The 18,745-nt window shown below is 38.5% G+C and overlaps 1 pseudogene; it reads left to right on the top strand.

Moving 5' to 3' along the window:
- The first annotated feature begins 2,103 nt into the window (after positions 1-2,103).
- Positions 2,104-18,745, top strand: part of LOC113897539 — a 138,942-nt pseudogene continuing 122,300 nt past the window's right edge.

Here is an 18,745-nt window from a genome sequence, read left to right as displayed (position 1 = left end):
AAATGGCAACCCACTCCAGTGTTCTTGCCTGGAGAATCCCAGGGACAGGGAAGCCTGGTGGGCTGCCGTCTATGGGGTCGCACAGCGTCGGACATGACTGAAGCGACTTAGCAGCAGCAGCAACCCTCTATTCATTTTCCTCTGAGGCCCTGGCTTTGCTTCCTGGAAGAATCTTCTTTGTCTGATATCTCCTGGCCATATCTGAGGTGGGCATTGAACCTTCTTGGGGGTTGTATAGCACACTCACCTATACAGCATGCCCTCTCATCCCACCTCCTACCCTTGCAATTTTAAATGCCTAGAGATTGCTTTGTGAATCAACTCTTATACCTCATTGAGAAAAAGGTTTGAGATTTCTTTAGCAATACAGTTGTCAAAAATGTAGCATGCTTCTGGCCTATGAAAGCCATAGGCATGCTTCTGGCCTATAGCAGTCATGATGAGTTCCATGTACATGGGCTGCTTTGTCATTGATATTGCATTTCATTTATTATTTATGAAGCTGTTGCATCAAAGAAAGTCAAAATATTGTTTATGCCTGCTCTTCAAGAGCTTAAGATCTAACTGATGAGGTGATATATCAAAAAATGAAACAGTAAAAAAGAAAAAAAGAAAAAGCAACCTATGTTTATAAATTAAGAAAAAAGTGAATCAGATAGTAGGTGCTACACTGCAGGTCAATAATTATAGAAATTTCCTGCTGGAGTAATCCTGAAATACTTCCTGGAGAATATGAAGAGGTAGTTCTGTGAAGGAAAGACATTCAAAATTGCTGGAGGGGAAGGAGAAAGTCCTGCTAAAGAGACAGAATGATACTGGTATAGGATGGCATGCATAATGAAGGCAGACTATTCCTCTAACATGATGAGATATGAATCTATAGATTAATCTCAAAGATATCTGTTTGAGAATAATTATCAAATGGGTAAAACTTAAGGGATACAGTATTTAGGATGAAGATTTGACTACACTTGAACTGCTGTTGTTCAAACAAGACTAAGCACCCTTGCAGAGTCCTGGGTCACTGAGACAGCATAGTAGTGAGCTAGGTGAGGTACTTGGACTTTTGACACCACAGGAGGTAATGCAGAATAGAAGTGATCCGGTTGGTATCTGGATGCTGCATCTAAACTCAAATAGTTTGTGGCCTCAAATTTAAGGACAGCCTGCTTTTATCATCAGCGTAAGTTAATACTAAGTATCTGGAAAGTTTTCATTGATATTTCTGTTACAACACATACATGCTCCATCACTGCTTTCGGCCTTTTCTTTCTCTTCTTTCACATCCTCTTTCTTCTAGACTTTGGCATTCCTCTGCTCCATCCCCATGGCCCTAGGGACCAATATGGGATTCTCCTTTTACCCAAATGTAGTTTTTAGCTTAAATATGTTCCATTTTCATTATTAGCATCTGTGTTTTACTTCTCTTCCTCCAGCTTACTTTAGGTAGAAAGAGACTTATTAGTGAATTGGAAGAATCTCCTTTTGGAGTCTAGCAACAATGGAAGCTAAGAAAAACTAATCTAATGAAAGCTCCAACACTACTCAGTATAGCACTAGGCCCTCAGGCACTAGGAACCGTGCACTAGGATTTCCACTAGGGCTAAACACGAAGCATCAACCCCTTAAGCCACTGCCCATATGCTTTCAAAAAAGCCCAGCATCCCTGAATACACTTGTTGCTATTTCACTGCTACTTAGCAACTGAACAACAACAACAAAATTAACAAAACTTATTAGCTCAATTTGGCCACAGAAAGGCTTATGCCCCAGTTGAATTTAATGCAAAAGCTGTTGAACCAAAAATAAATGAGTAATTTATATAGAAAAATAACATTTTCAGATCCCTTTTCAAGTGAATTTCTGTGCAGCTCTGGTTCTTCTAAGCAGGTACGACCACATGAACTCAGAAGGAGGAAGACAGCAATGAAATGGAAGCATTAGAATGGTATCATCTGTATATCTGTGGTTGTTTCAGTCCATGGATTCTCCTTTTATTCAAAAAGAATAGCCAAAGAAGAAAAAGGAGGAGGAAAAAGAGTAGAAGAGGGAAAAGAATAGGAAGAAGGGGAAGGGGAGACCAAGAAGAATAGGAACAAGATAATGGAGGAGAAAGGGGAGAAAGAGAGGAGGAGGAGTGTTGGTATCAGTACTAGTGGTGCTGGTGATAGTAGTCGGAGTGGTGGTCACGGTGGCGGTGGCGGTGGTGGAAGTGGTTTATCAGAAGAAAGGTCTTTGCTCCACTCTCCTTCTGTCTCAGCCTATGCACTTGTCTGTGTTTGCATCAAGCATTACATTCTACCCTCTTTCATTTGCAGGGATGTCACATCATTCTCCGGAGAAGGCAATGGCACCCCACTCCAGTACTCTTGCCTGGAAAATCCCATGGATGGAGGAGCCTGGTAGGTTGCAGTCCATGGGGTTGCCAAGAGTCAGACATGACTGAGCAACTTCACTTTCACTTCTCACTTTCATGCATTGGGGAAGGAAATGGCAACCCACTCCAGTGTTCTTGCCTGGAGAATCCCAGGGACAGGGGAGCCTGGTGGGCTGCCGTCTATGGGGTTGCACAGAGTTGGACACAGCTGAAGTGACTTAGCACATCATTCTCAAATCTAGTACTTGGCTTTTTGGGTGAGGAGATCCTTTCCCATCTCCTCTATTATCATGGCTGTTGATTCATAAGTGAAAGTGAAAGTTGCTCAGTCCTGTCCAACTCTTTGCAACCCCATGGACTATACACTCCATGGAATTCTCGGCCAGAATACTGGAGTGGGTAGCCTTTCCCTTCTCCAGGGGGTCTTCCCAACCCAGGGATCAAACAGGGGTCTCCTGCATTGCAGGCAGATTCTGTACCAACTGAGCTATCAGGGAAGCCCTGATAGCTTCATAGTTGATTCATAGGGCATTCTCTAATTCATCTGTGGCTCCAAATTTATGACTCTACTACTGCTTTCCTCTCAAAAAGTAAACATTTCCACCTTTCATCATCTCCAATAAACAAACACACAAGGTGTTTTTACCTGATCTTTGTATACCTGTAATCTGCTCTAGCTACATCTTTTCCCTTCATAGCCAAGGTTTTAAACACTGGATTTTCCTCTTTCTATTTCATATTTCCATTCTCATTTTTTTTTTTTTTGTCTTTTGACTCACCGTGGTGTATACAGCTTCCAATTCAACTAGTCAAGTGGAAAATATTCTCAGAAAATTTCAAGAGTCCCCAAGTTGCCAAATCTCAGGCACACATTCAAGTTGGGATCTTCTTTCAACGACATATGGGGCTGTTAGACTGCTTTACATTCCAGCTCTTAAATGCCTTCATTTAAGAAGGCATTTGAACTACCCTGAACTAGTGTCTCATGAAACAGTATCTCAAGAGTTTTCTTCTAAACAGATTCTGAACAGTCTTTCTCAATTAGCTTTCTGGGCTCTTCCTTCATATATTATTTTTAGTTGGTATTGCATTGTATTTCTTTCTTGGTCCAATTTTCTTCATAGTCTCAAGTTCTCCTTAAGTGATAATATGCATATCCGGGAACTGATAAACAATAAGATTATATGTATTTATCATAATTGAAAGAGCTTTAGACTGGTGTGTCTGTGTGTATGTATATGTATATACATACATATATACATACATATATATATATATATATACATATAGATGTGTATATGTACACTAGTCATACACACACACACACATTGAACAGTTCTAACTGAATGTCTAACAGAAAGGTCACCCTTACAATGTCCAGAACTGAATTCAGTACCCCCTTTCACTGTCACCCTCATGTCACTCTCATAATGTCTATTCTCAGTATTAAGGGGTTGTCAAACAATTTATTCAGTATTTCAATCACTGGAAATAATCCCTTTTATTTATTTTCTCCTTGTCCTACACATGCAATCAGTCTTAAAGTCATATCAGAACCATTTCCAAAAGACCATTCTATTTATGCTTACCACCATTTCTTAGTGCAGACCCTCCTTCATCCTATTCCTGAATAACCATGGCAGCCATCTATCAGTCAGTCTTGCCCCAAGACTCAAAATATCATTCCACTACTCTTCTTAAATTGTATCAACTTCTAGTCATTGTCTATATTATTAACCACAAGTTATTGTATCTGGAAAGTGGGAGGAATACAGAATTGGAGTATGGTTGAGAGGACAGGGCTGAAATAAACAGCCATGTTAATTGAGTAAATACTTACAACGTGCCATGTATTTATTATCTCATATTATCTCATTTTAATCTTCTCAGTACCCCACTGGGAGGGGGTTATGACTTTCCAAATCTTACAGATAAAAAACTGAGAAGATATTAGATTTCCCACCTGAGGTTACCATCTAGTAACTGGAGAGAGATGTGAATCTAGGAACCATGAGTCTAGGACACAGACTCCTTGGAACCACATGCAATATTTGAAACCATGGTAAGCAACACATTGTTTTCCTGGATGAATATAAAATATCAAAAACTATAGTGAAGCACACTGTGTTTTGAAAGACAGTTACGTTAAGGTAGAGTGAGTTAGAGGAGCAGTCAGAGGTGGGCATGTCAGAATAAAACATCAAATATGTCAAAAAGAGAAATTTTCATTTAGAAAAAAGGAAGCAATCCACAGGGTTAAGATTCCTAAAATGGTGACCAAAGACAAGCTATTCTTTAAAAAACTCTTCAACTTCTCTTAATAACTGTTACACTTGAAAGTACAGTTTTATTAGAGTGGGAGTTGTTATTTTTAATAAAATCTGGGCAACAACATTTTAATATTTTATCATAGCTGATAATTTGCAAAAACAAAATAAGAGGATAAGATTCCCCAAGTTTTCAATATGACTCTTTATGCTAACAATTAAACATTTTATTTGCTCCTAAAATAGTACAAATAAAGAGAACAGAGAAACTGTGTCATGTTATTTCAATAACTATTTCAATATGAATAGAATAAAACATAATGAAGAACACATGTTTGCTGGGTGCTAATGACATAACGTTTTGCAGTTTTATAGATAAAGCAAAATGCATAATTTGAGCCAGATGTCGAAATACTTTGGGATTAGTATCTAAGGACAAATATTTCAAAAACTATGTGGAAAGGTAACCACATATTTGCTACTGGGAGTCCTCTATGTGAATGTCTTTATGTTATACTTTACTTGGTTTCTCAAAAAGAAATTACAATCTGTTCTCAATACTATATATATATATATTTCTTAAATCCCACAGGAGAAGTAGTTCAGCCAAGTGGTTAAGAACCCAGATTCCATAGTCACATTTTTGGCTTTATCATTTTCTGGCTATGGGATCTTGGAAAACTTAACCTCTCTCTGTCTCAGATTCATCATTTGTAAATGAGAAGAGCAGTTAAACCTACCTCATAGGACCATTGTGCTGTTTAGTTTAAGATAATAACTGTGAAGTGCTTTCCATGGGAACATAGCACTCAATAAAAAGTAGCTAGTATTATTGCCTTTGTTATTACTACCACTTTTTTTCATTATTGCTACTAATAAAACCCCCTTCAAAGTTATTTCCTGTTAATCTCCACGTTGTTCCTGTTTCACTCACTGTGGGTATTTCTATGTCTTGAGAAGTGTGTCACTTAGGCTCTTTTAAGTTCCAAGGCACAGAATCACATTTGGTTATGCTCAGATGATCAGGGTTTATTTTTAAAATATATAGGAAAGCTTGGGAAAATAGAAAGTGGTCTTAGAAGCCATTTCAGACCTAAAATATCACTTCTAACTGTTCCTCATAACCTGTGGTTCTGCTGGTCCAGCTGTACCAGCTGGTACTGATCATTTCTGCAGAAACAGGTGTTGTCTGGGCTTTGACAGAAAATGCTTCTGCCTTTTCAGTACACAGAGGCTTCCACAGAGCCGGCTACACCTGAACTGACTCTGATGTCAGGACCAGTGATTTCATTCAAATTCACTGAGAAAGAAATGCCTTGATGTCTTGGCCACCACAATCCACCATGGTATGTCCCTCATCCTTGGGGCTCTCCCCTTGGTCACCACATAGGCTGCTTGGCAGTGATCCTTTGTTAATCAACCGTGGAGTCAGCAGAAAGGGAACAGAACATAATGAGATCAATACAGAGGTGGCTGTTATTCTGAGGCTTCTCAAAGGAATCAGTGTAAATGGTTGATGCATTGTGCAGCATTCCAGTACTGAATGTATGTAAGGGGCACAGCAAGACTCTTTTTTAACTCATTGGTCTCTCTAAGTAAATCACTTTAGAGCTTCAAATACACTATTTATACTTCAGGGAAAGTCACTTGGCCCTGTCTCTCCATCACCCTCATTTGGAGGCTGCTTTTGAGTCCCTGATGGCTCAGATGGTAAAGAATCTGCCTGCAATGTGGGAAATCTGGGCTTGATCCCTGGATCGGGAAGATCCCCTGAAGGAGGAAATAGCAACCCACTCCAGTATTTGTGCCTGAAAAATCCCACGGACAGAGGAGCTTAGTGGGCTACAGTCCACGGGGTCGCAAAGAGTCAGACACGACTGAGCAACTAACATTTCACTTTCACTTTCTTTCCCTTTTTTACCACAGGATGGCAGGAGTTAGTCTGGGCAGCTGTTTTGGAAAATGTACCTTGTTTTTCTCATGAAACCAGGCGGGACCATCTGATTCCATTCTCCCAAGATGATCTCTTAGCCCAAGCTCTTCTCAGCTGAAGTGTTGGAATTTAAAACTGGGGCCTAGAAAGAAAAGTCCTCTGTGGGGTGCAACAAGTCAGCTCAGTATTCATCAGAAGCCATGGATGCTTTGTTTTTTGTTGGTTTGTTTTTAAATTGCATGTGCTGTTCGTCAGTGTTTTGTTTGTTTTTCTATATTATGTGGTCAAGAAAATAAAAGTAAGCTAATCTCTGGGAGAGAGAAAATTGAAGAAGACACAAAGAAAGGCGTAATACCTTCCCTTCCTATTCCCAAATGTTTCCTGAGAACTAGATTTATACCTAGTCTTCCAGTTCTACGAGATAGTTTTGAATCATTAAAACAAATACCACACATTGTTAAACCAGCCCCTGTATCTGTTTTGAAACTAGAAAAGCCTAGTAAACAGTAGAAAGATAAATTGTTCCCCCCAAGGATACAAATTAGGCACTAAAATGGCATTGTGAGTCCGTGCTCGGTTGTGTCAGACTCTTTGCAATCCTTTGGACTGTAGCCCACCAGGTTCCTCTGTCCATGGGTTTTTCAGGCAAGAGTACTGAAGTCAGTGGCCATTTCTTCCTCCAGGAGATCTTCCTGATTCTGGAATCAAACCCTACCAAAGTTTCGTCTAGCAACACATGCTCATCTTCAGATACATAAACATGTATCCTGGATTTGATGCAAAACTTGTATGATCTCTTACGTTGTCAACATTTATATCTGTATTCCTAAACAATGAAAATGTGAATTGAAGTTACTGAGAAAATTAAAAAAACATTTTATTAACTATGCATCAGCAGGTAAATATGTTAAGACCTAAAAAATTTAGTCAAAAAGAATGAAATGAAAAAGCATGATCTAAGTAACTGAGGTCAGTTCAGTTCACTTTGGTTGCTCCATTGTGTCCAACTCTTTCAGAAAGCATGGACTGCAGCACACCAGGCCTCCCTGTCCATCACCAACTCCCAGGGCTTGCTGAATCCAACGATCTCATCCTCTGTAGTCCCCTTCTCTTCCTGCCTTCAATCTTTCCATATTCAGGATCTTTACAAATGAGTCAGTTCTTCCCATCAGGTGACCAAAGATTTGCCGTTTCAGCTTCAGCATCTGTCCTTCCAATGAATATTCAGGGTTGCCTTCCTTTAGGATTGACTTGTTTGATCTTCTTACAGTCCTAGACACTCTCAGGAGTCTTCTCTTCTCCAACACCACAGTTTAAAAGCATCAATTCTTCAGTGCTCAGCTTTCTTTATAGTCCAACTCCGACATCCATACATGACTACTGGGAAAACCATAGTTTTGACTAGATGGACCTTTTTCAGCAAAGTAATGTCTCTGCTTTTTAATATGCTGTCTATTTTGGTCTTGGCTTTTCTTCCAGGAGCAAGCATCTTTTAATTTCAAGGCTGCAGTCAGCATCTGCAGTGATTTTGGAGCCCAAGAAAATAAAGTCTGTCACTGTTTCCTTTGTTTCCCCACCTATTTGTCATGAAGTGATGGGACCAGATGCCATGGTCTTAGTTTTCCCAATGTTGAGTTTTAAGCCTACTTTTTAACTCTCCTCTTTCACTTTCATCGAGACTCTTTAGCTCCTCTTCACTTTCTGCCATAAGGGTGGTGTCATCTGCATATCTGAGGTTATTGATATTTCTCCCGGCAATCTTGATTCCAGTTTGTGCTTTCTCCAACCCAGCGTTTCTCATGACGTACTCTGCATATAAGTTAAATAAGCAGGGTGACAATATACAGCCTTGACGTACTCCTTTTCCTATTTGGAACCTGCGCTTCACTGGAGCAGCCGGGAAGAGATACCCCACGTCCAAGGTTAGAAAAACCCCAGTAAGACAGTAGGCACTGGAGCAACTGTGAGAAGATACCTCACATCCAAGGGCAAAGGAGAAGCCTCAGCAAGATGCTAGGAGGGGCGAATTCACATTTAGAATCAAACCTTGTTCCTGCCAGGGATGCTCAGAAGGCTCAAACAAACCTTGTGCACACCAGGACCCAGAGACCCCACAGAGACTGAGACAGAACTGTGTTTGAGCGTCTCCTGTGGAGGTACGGGTCGGCAGTGGTCTGCCGCAGGGACAGGGGCTCTGGATGTGGGTAAGGCATAAGTCCTCTTGGAGGAGGTCAACATTTACCCCACTATAGACCTGCCAGAACTTACATAGGACTGGGAAATAGACTCTTGGAGGGCACAACAGAACCTTGTGCACCAGGACCCAGGAGAAAGGAACGGTGACCCCACAGGAGACTTGCCTGTGGGTGTCCGGGAGTCTCTGGCGAAGGCATGGGTCAGTGGTGGCCTGCTGCAGGGTTGGGGGCATGGACTGTGGCAGCACAAGCCTGGGATCTTTTGAGGGATGTTACCATTATCTTCATTACCTCCTCCATAGTTTGGCCCCAGGTAAAAGGCAGGGAGGGAACACAGCTCCACCTGTCAACAGAAAATTGGATTAAAGATTTACTGAGCATGGCCCTGTCCATCAGAACAAGACCCAGTTTCCCCCTCAGTCAGTCTCTCCCATCAGGAAGCTTTCCTAAGCCTCTTGTCCTTCTCCTTCAGGGGGCAGAGACACTGAAAACCACCATCAGAGAAAACTAACCAATCTAATCACAAGGACCACAGCCTTGTCTAACTCAATGAAACTATGAGACATGCCATGTAGGGCCACCCAAGACATAAGGCATAAAATAACTTTTAAAAGGAAATTATTAAAGTGATGAGTCAGCTTCCAGAAGTTCAGTGTTTTGGTTCAACTGAGTGCAATTACTCACATTTGATAATTCATTATAAATGCCAGGCTCCATATCTCATTTTCCTTCCAAGTATTCAAATTTTATGTTCATCCAACAGCTGGATTCAAGGTAAATTTGCCAAATGTGAATCATTTTCTATGCTGCCGGGTACTAGTTGCTAGGAATGATGCTTCATTGTTTTTCTCTTCAATGGCATCATTAAAACTCCAGTCAGTTAATCATCAAAGAAATTATACAAACAACTTTTTCAATTGCACCAAACTAACAAAGCTTGTCAAATTTATTTTTATACAAAATTTCCATGACAATAATGAAGCAAACACCAACGTCTGTCAGGCATCACAGTTTCTGCGTCAGTTTTATATTTATCCATCCTAAACTTGTCAAAATATCACGACCATCTCTAGGCAAATATATTTGCTTGAGATTTTCTACATACTTCTGCCAAAATAAGATATTTAAATAATACCCATGAATACGCAAATCCAAATGACAACTACATGTAAAAGGGTATAAGTTAGCATTTGGGGCTTTATGTCAAATATTTAAAAAAAAATACTTTTCACAGACATCAATCCCTTAATATGGTTCCATCAATCATCCATTGCTAATTAGATTATGAGATATTTCTCTGATTCTGAATTTTAAATGGATTCCTAGAAGCATCCCCATGATATTAAAAGAGAAAAGCAAGGTTGAGTGAATTGCTTGTATCTTTTCTTCCTTCTTGCCAGGACCCTATTTTATATTACTGTCTATGGGCAACATCTAGATAGGTCCCGAATGAAGGTTAAAAAGTACATAGAGTAAGGATCTGAAGCAGTAACAGGGAGTCCTAAATTTAGACATCTCCCAAGCCTATCTTTCAATTTTCTGTCTCTGAGTTGAGGACACAGGAGAGTAGTTGAATATAACAATGATCTGTCAATTAAGTGGATACCAGACCAGGCAACATTAATTTTGGTAAATTGTTGCTATTTCTCCATATTTGCATTTCCAAAGATTATTTCTAGCATTTTCATTCCAATATGAATTGACTCTCCAGTGCATAGGTAAGCTGTTTTTAACAACAGCCTGTTTTAACCTTCTGAAGAGGTTTTTTATTTTCCTTTAATATTCCTTATCTAATGAAGTATATTATACTAATGGAGTTTAATATAAAACATATTTCTGTATTTTCTTCTCACTTGCTCTTGGAACCCATGAAAAATTTAAAACACTGAAAAAAAAACTCTTCCTTGAAATAGTAAAACTACACTTTCAAATGCATAATAGAGTGGAAAACAATTTCCTCCAAGTTATTCAAAATAGAGTACTAACAAATCTCAATATTAAAACTAATGTGTTGCAATCAAAATAAATCACAAAATAGCAGTAATTAAAGCAAAAATGAAATATAACACCAGAAATTCACAGCAGTATAATTAGCTGCTTTGTCCTACCTTAAGGCTTCTAAAGTAAGTCACAATGCAAGTCCTAAAGCTTTAACAATCTGATTAAATTAGCAGGGCTTCCCTGGTGGCTCAGAGAGTGAATAATCTGCCTGCAATTCAGGATACCTGGGTTTGATCCCTGGGTCAAGAAGGTCTCCTGGAGAAGGAAATGGCAACCCACGCCAGTATTCTTCCCGGGAGAATTTCATGGACAGAGGAGCCTGCCGGGCTACGGTCCATGGGCTTGCAAAGGGTGCGACAGGACTGAGCGATTTAACACTTTCACTTCACTTTTCAGTGCTAAACAAATAGATAATTCTCGATAATAAACAATTGTTAATGTGATTTTTCTATTTTGATCTTTTTGATCTTTAACCTTTTACATTGTAATGCATTATTTAACACATGAATGACGTGTAAGTTATAAAGAATAAGAATTTCACCACCCAACCCTCCAAGGGAAATTTCCTATGGCATTTCTTGTAACTGCCATCTACTATTTTGCCATTTTTCTATCACACCTTCCTTTGCAATAACCACTATTCTACATTTTTGTGTTCACCACTTTCTAGATATTCTACTTTTATGGTGTAGATTCAGTGCTGGATTTCTTTAATTTCTCTTAGTTGTATATCACTTCCAGGACTTGCTATTTTGCTCTGATATAGTCCCAGAGATGTAGTCCTGTTCTCATGTTTACTGTAGATCATTTCCTTTTACTGCTTCATTGGGTCTAGTTGTATGAATATATCCCAGTTTATTTTTTGTCAACATGATTTTGAATTTTTTTCAGGTTTTGGGAGGAGTGTGTCTTTCTCATTTATCTTCACAAATGTTATTTCTATATTCTCTAGGGTCTATGTACAAACTGTTCATTAAGTTTATGTTTTCTCTCTAAACTGGGCACACAGCTAGACAGCATTTCTCAGCTTTCCTTGACATACATATGTTCCAGTCAGTGAAATGTGAGACAAAGTATTTAGCATCTGGGATACAGCTTTCAAGAAGAGTACTTTTCTCTTTCCAAGTTCTCGTTCCCCTTCTACAACTGATCACAGAAAACAAGAGGCTTTAAAAGATGAAGAGGCTTGGGTCCTCCATCTTGGTTCACGGAAGGAACTTGGGTCCCTCTCGTTTCATAACTTCAGAAGTTCCCGGAGTGACATTGGAAATCGGCCCCTGTAAACAGAGCAAGGAGAGATCAAAAAAAGAGGCAGACCACACCATACTGGTAGGCAGCAGATTTAATAAGCCAGGAAACTGACATAGGAGTCTTGTCGTGGGTGGACACAAGATGATTAGATTTCCCCACCATGCCCAACCTTCTACCAGAATCTTAAAAGTTTATATAAAAGCCTTAATGGGGTTCAGTCACATATTCAGTCCAGGTAATCTAAACACACGTTACTCTCTCCAGTGTGTGTCCTTGAAATGCCTCCTATTGTGGGAATAGTGGGTAAAATGTACATTCCAAGGCAAAGGAATGGGTGGGCAGCCTCTTCAATTGGCCTTTTTTTTTTTTTTTGGTATTTACTATGTTCCAGGTATTCTTCTAAGTGTTTCACATATATTATCTCTGCTTGCCCCTCACATTACCCTAGTATCATCATGTCACATACAGGAAAATAAATCACAAGAGGGTTTCATCTTGTCCAAGATCTTGATTTCACAGTGGAGTCCAGGGTTTGTGCTCTTCAACACTTCGCTCTACTGCCTCCCTTTGGATTCCCTGGGATAATAAATAAGAAATGGGATCTGGCAAATCAAGCACCACAGTGGATGCACAAATTAGGAAGAGAACTTGATTTGAAGCCAAACATTTAGACCAGCCAGGAAAATTAATAAATCGGATTACTGTTTGGGCAGACACCAACCCTGAAGCTTAGCTGACCCAGGCCATGTTGAGTTAGAGTGGCATGTTGGAAGCACATGGCAGGACATGGGCAGACCAGGATAGGAAGTTGTTTACATCTTTTTTGTCATGCCTCATTTATTCTAATTTCCTAGTCAAATAATTCAATGTATTTTTAACATTAAACAATTTTACAAATTACCAAAGCTTAGTATTTATATTTTAATACTCGATCTAGTGATTGTGAATTAAGTAAATAAATAAGTAAACATTCCTAAAAATAGAGTAATATTTTTGATGTATTTGCTGTTTAAACTTTAAAAGTGTATGCATGCCTGCTCAGTCGCTTCTGTTGTGACCAGCTCTTTGTGACCCCATGAACCGTAGCACACCAGGCTTCTCAGTTTCCTCTGTCTATGGGACTTTCCCAGCAAGAACACTGGCGTGGGTTGCCATGCCCTCCTCCAGGGGATCTTCCTGACTCAGGGATTGAAACTGCATCTTCTATATCTCCTACATTGCAGGTAGATTCTTTATTGTTGAGCCACTGGGAATCTGTATAATTTGAAAAATGGCAATTTCTTTATTGCCTTCTTTACTCTCATAATTTGGAATTTTCATACACCTGTTTGTATCCCTGCTTAATTTATATTCCACTGATTAGCTTGCTTTCTATCAGTAGCTCCTGCCTTCTTTTACTTCTTCCTCTTTATTACTACCTGCTCTGTTTTTTGTTTGCTCTTGGGTGGTACACATTGATTCATCAACTATTTTCTTACCAGAATTCTTTGTGTATTCTTTGGCTTCCATCACTGTACCTTCTAACCTTCTCTGCTGCAAGCAAATGAGAACAGCTGACCAAAATCTTGATATTGGTTGCAGCTCCATGAGTTGCAAAAATTACTGCACAAAATTGAAAACTAAAGCAGTGCTGAATAGCCATTTCCTTATACATGAGGCAAATTTACTCTGTGTCTCACCAGAGTTGGTGCAGCTAAAAAGTACTAGAGGTAGAAGACCACATGAAAAGACCGAGACACATCCAGAGAAAGTTTTAGCTTGAATTTCTAAGCATGTGAGTTACCAGGTACTCTTATGTATGCTGTTGGACATAGGGTATTTGGAAATGGTTTCATCATCCATAGATGTATGAAAGCTGTTTCTGAGCTTCTGACATTATTTCCCTGCAATACTTTTGTCTGGGATCCCCATACACATGCCATGCTTAGTTCCAGTTGTTGATGGTTCTATCAAATGCAAAAATAGGCTGGATAGAGGGTGTGTCTCATAAAATGCACAAATGAGCGTCATTTCAACTTAATGGAAGGTGGAATTCTTTTATTACCGTGCAGCTATATGAGTTGATTTTATTTCCTAGTTTACATTTTATATAATGTTTTAATTTTGAAAAAATCCCAGAAAAATTTTGCAATGGCTTTTAAGAATGAATAATCAAGCATTTTGTACATCATAAATATAGGGCCTTAAAGTTATCTTTGAAGCAAACAGAAGATCTTTAAGTCACCACTGACTAATGCCATGTGCCTTTTCAGTACACAAGGGAAGGACTAACAATGTGTAGAAACATGGAAACAGAGAAAATCAGTCCCCAATATTAAAGATGCCATCATGAATGCCTTCCTATGAAATAATAACGCTGATGTACCTCTGATAGAAAATGAGGTTACTGTTGGGAATATAAAACCAAGTTTTGCAACATTTAAAGGTTACTCTTGCGAAGATATTTTCAAATGGGTTGATGATGGAAGACATGTGTATGTGTGTGTGCTTCTGTGATTTATATCAAAGTAATTGTGTTGCATTATAGAGATATTGAGCACAGAAACCTACTAAGTGAAACTCCTGAATTTTGATGGTAAATAGAACGTAAAATAATGTCAAATAATTCTGAGGAATAGCAGGTTTTTATTTGTTTGATTCTTATATGAATGTAAATATATATTTTCTGTCATATATCTATAAACATATTTCAAATTAGCTATTTTAGTTTACATGTGGGAATTACTTTCTAAGTGAATGACAGGCCTCAAAACTAGTAATATTTAATATTATATTATCTGATCTACATGCAATAATTTGTAATCCCATATATTTGAAATTTATGTATGCCAAGGATTAAATTTATTAAATTATGACCAACATAGATAGCATATTGAAAAGCAGAGACATTACTTTGCCAACAAAGGTCCGTCTAGTCAAGCCTATGGTTTTTCCTGTGGTCATGTATGGATGTGAGAGTTGGACTGTGAAGAAGGCTGAGCACTGAAGAACTGATGCTTTTGAACTGTGGTGTTGGAGAAGACTCTTGAGAGTCCCTTGGACTGCAAGGAAATCCAACCAGTCCATTCTGAAGGAGATCAGCCCTGGGATTTCTTTGGAAGGAATGATGCTAAAGCTGAAACTCCAGTACTTTGGCCACCTCATGCGAAGAGTTGACTCATTGGAAAAGACTCTGATGCTGGGAGGGATTGGGGGCAGGAGGAGAAGGGGACGACAGAGGATGAGATGGCTGGTTGGCATCACTGACTCGATGGACATGAGTCTGGGTGAACTCCGGGAGTTGGTGATGGACAGGGAGGCCTGGCGTGCTGCGATTCATGGGGTCGCAAAGAGTCGGACACTACTGAGCGACTGAACTGAACTAAACTGAAGGATTAAATTTACTTCCTTTCCTCTAACTAGTTCAACAGTGACTTTTATTAATATTTATGCAGTGAATTAATGCACCACTAGAAAGAGTTTAGTCATATTAGAGTACTTACCAGCCGAATGATTTTCTAAGGTATGACATGAGAATGTCTTGCTTTGTCAATGACATAAATTGTTTTTCAGTTATACTATAGACTGGAACTCTGGGAGTTGGTGATGGACAGGGAGGCCTGGCACGCTGCGATTCATGGGGTCGCAATGAGTCAGACACGACTGAGCGACTGATCTGATCTGATAGACTGGAAATGGGCTTAGAAAGAGCAGTAAAGACACTTCCTAAGCATCAGAGGCCACTAACTATGGATTATGTGATTTAGCTTTTGGTGAATTCAGACACAGGAAGGTAGTGCAACCAAAGCTGTTTTTCATCTCATACAGAAAACCATATGAATGTAATCTGGTTTTGGATATTCATGTGAAATTTGAGCAAGCTAGGTTACATACAAGCCTATAAATTTATCCTTGAAATAAGAGTTTGAATATTTTATTACAGAGAGGAGTGAAATTCTAGAACCGTGTTCATCTAAGGCCTTAAGTTGGCTCATTGTAGAACCTGTAAAAGCACCCCATCTAAAGTACCCTTAGATGAACAGCCTCCTCCACCAACTGAAAATTATGAGTGCAACATTTAAAAGTGCTTCCAAACAATCTGTGTTTACTTAGTGTTCATAGGATTCCTATAAAGCACTCAAAGTTTCCCGTTCTTAAGCTAAATATATATATATAAATATATATATATAAAAACATATATATACATTTTTTAACATGTCTTTTTCATTATTTTACTAACTTAGCAAGAAAAGGTGATGGAAAAGTTCTTCATGTTAGTGAAACTTCTCTTCTGAAGTGGAAGATTGAGCATAGGGATATTGTCAATTGAGTATGAGAGACTGGCATCATTCAAAGATAGCAGCTGAAGCCAATAAAGTAGTTTAAAATAGAAACAAACTACTATGCCTGCCTTTCATTGCCTTTGATTTGTCTCAATAAAATTTGCATTTAAACATGGTAAGATTAGCTTGCTTTGCTATGTTTCCTATAAAAAACACTTTTTTCCTGAACAAAGGAAGTTCAATGTCTTTTTTGACTTTAATTTCCATTGGACTTTATTATGTCTATGTCTGTTGGTATTTTGCATAAACATTCAGTAGCTATAGTACAGAAAAGTACGTGTGTGGTCATCCTAAATAAAAAGTAAATATTTGTTTCAAAAATAGTAGTTTAATTTGTGTTAAATATTTATCTCTCACACACAGCAACCAGATGTAACCTAGGATTAATTTTTAGCCTGCATTTAATTTGTAATTAGAATGCTTCCTTTGATGTACTTTTGTCCATAAAAGACACTGCAGCTTCCAAATTTAAAATACCATGTTATATTACATTTATCATGTGGTAGATTTATATGCAAAGAGTTTTATTATCAAGCCCTTTCAAAACAATTACACTGAAGTATCGTCACAATGTTTACATGAAAGAAAATGTCTTCCAAGAGGTTATTTAGCTCTCTTTAAGTTGGGAAGATCTCCTGGAGAAAGAAATGGCAACCCACTCTATTATTCTTGCCCAGAAAACCCCATTGACAGAGGAATCTGGCAGGCTACAGTCTATGGGGTTACAAAGAGCCCGATACAACTGAGCTACTGAGCACACAATGCATGCACACACACACACACACACACACACATACACACACACATACACACACACACATACACATAATAAAGAAAATAATCACTTTTTAGATTTAAAAGTTTTCTTACAGAATTAATGTGTCCATGATAGCAATATAGACTCTTCTCTTAGAAAGTTGTCAATATGTGTATAGTAAAGATAAACCAATAAAGATAAACTAAAGCAGATCAGTACTGGTAGATTTTATAAGGTCAAACTGTATAACTACAGAAGGAAGAACAAAAGTCAAATTGGTCATGTATTAGAACTTTATATTTCAAATTTAAAGTTTAATAATCTTCTATTTCAATTTTCCTTAATAATATTTGGAAAGCAAGTCCACCTTTTTTTGAAATTACCCAACAGTATTCTTCCCAGATTTTGAATGTTAAACAAAGTCTAAATTCACTAGATTCACTAAAATAGAAACATGTAAATTACATGAAGCAAAATGGCAAGTGTTCAGCCATTAATTGACGCTTCCACTTGCAGGAGAGAAGGGATGAGAGGCTGGAAAAGCAATAGCTTATCCAGTTTGACTTTACATGGCTGAAATTCACTAAGATAATTGACAACTTTCTTTTTGTAGTGCCCAAACTGGGTCTCAAATCATTTCGTTTAAATCATCCCACATGGTGAAGTTTATCCATTTATAACACACTTACATCTGGGGAAACCGCGGCGGCATGACATTAACAGCAGTTCAACTGAAAATCACATCTGAAACTCAAAATAAACAAGAAAAAGACCAGTCAATCTTAGGCTTGTTAAGTGCATTTTTATTGATTGTATTTACTTCCTTCAGCGTGAATCCAAAGGACAAAAACTGGTCCTGTGGCTTTTTCTCTTTCATTATCCCAAGCAAGAAAGGAAGGATGGTATAGAGAGCAGGAACATAAAATAGCTGTTGCTGCAAAAAATGATCTCCTTCCTCATAGCTTCATAATTTACTCCCAGTCCATAAGGTCCTCGGTTCCAGTGATTGGGCTGATGGATGACTTCACTTCAGCTACCACCGGCAAGGCGCTGCAATGTATCACTCCGCAGGCCGTACAATAGAACAAACGAACCCGCAGGATGGAATGGCAAGCGTGGGTGCCAAGGGAATTTTCTCCACTGGAAGAGTAGACAGGCATTCCCGGGAATTATGTAAAATACAGCTTGTAAATATTGCTCCCTTTGTGGACACGTGAGTGTGTAACTTGATAGGAAAGGGCAACACTGGCATAAAAGAATGCAAAAATGTTTTCCACTTCAGTGCCCGAGTTTTTCACATGGCCAGATTTTGCATTAAACAAAGCTCCAGCTCTATGCTCAGAGTTGTTAAAAAAAAAAAAAAAATATATATATATATATATATATATATGTGTGTGTGTGTGTGTGTGTGTGTGTGTGTGGACAGGGGGAACCTAGGTTTTTATCATTGAAACTTGGTTTACTATGAAGGTTGTATGTAATTCAATGCTAAAGTAATGCTAACTGCTTGGTAATTCTTAATTCACATTTTTGGTACCACTCCTCAATCTCTTCATAAGTAAATACTAATTTTTTATTGAAGTATTGTTGATTTAAAATGCTGTGTTTCTAGTATACTGCAAAATGACTGCTTTATTGCATA

Source organism: Bos indicus x Bos taurus, chromosome 1, assembly GCF_003369695.1.
Source record: "Bos indicus x Bos taurus breed Angus x Brahman F1 hybrid chromosome 1, Bos_hybrid_MaternalHap_v2.0, whole genome shotgun sequence".
Taxonomy (NCBI): domain Eukaryota; kingdom Metazoa; phylum Chordata; class Mammalia; order Artiodactyla; family Bovidae; genus Bos; species Bos indicus x Bos taurus.
The sequence above is the reverse complement of the archived record's forward strand: the minus strand, read 5'-3'. Positions and strand labels throughout refer to the sequence as shown.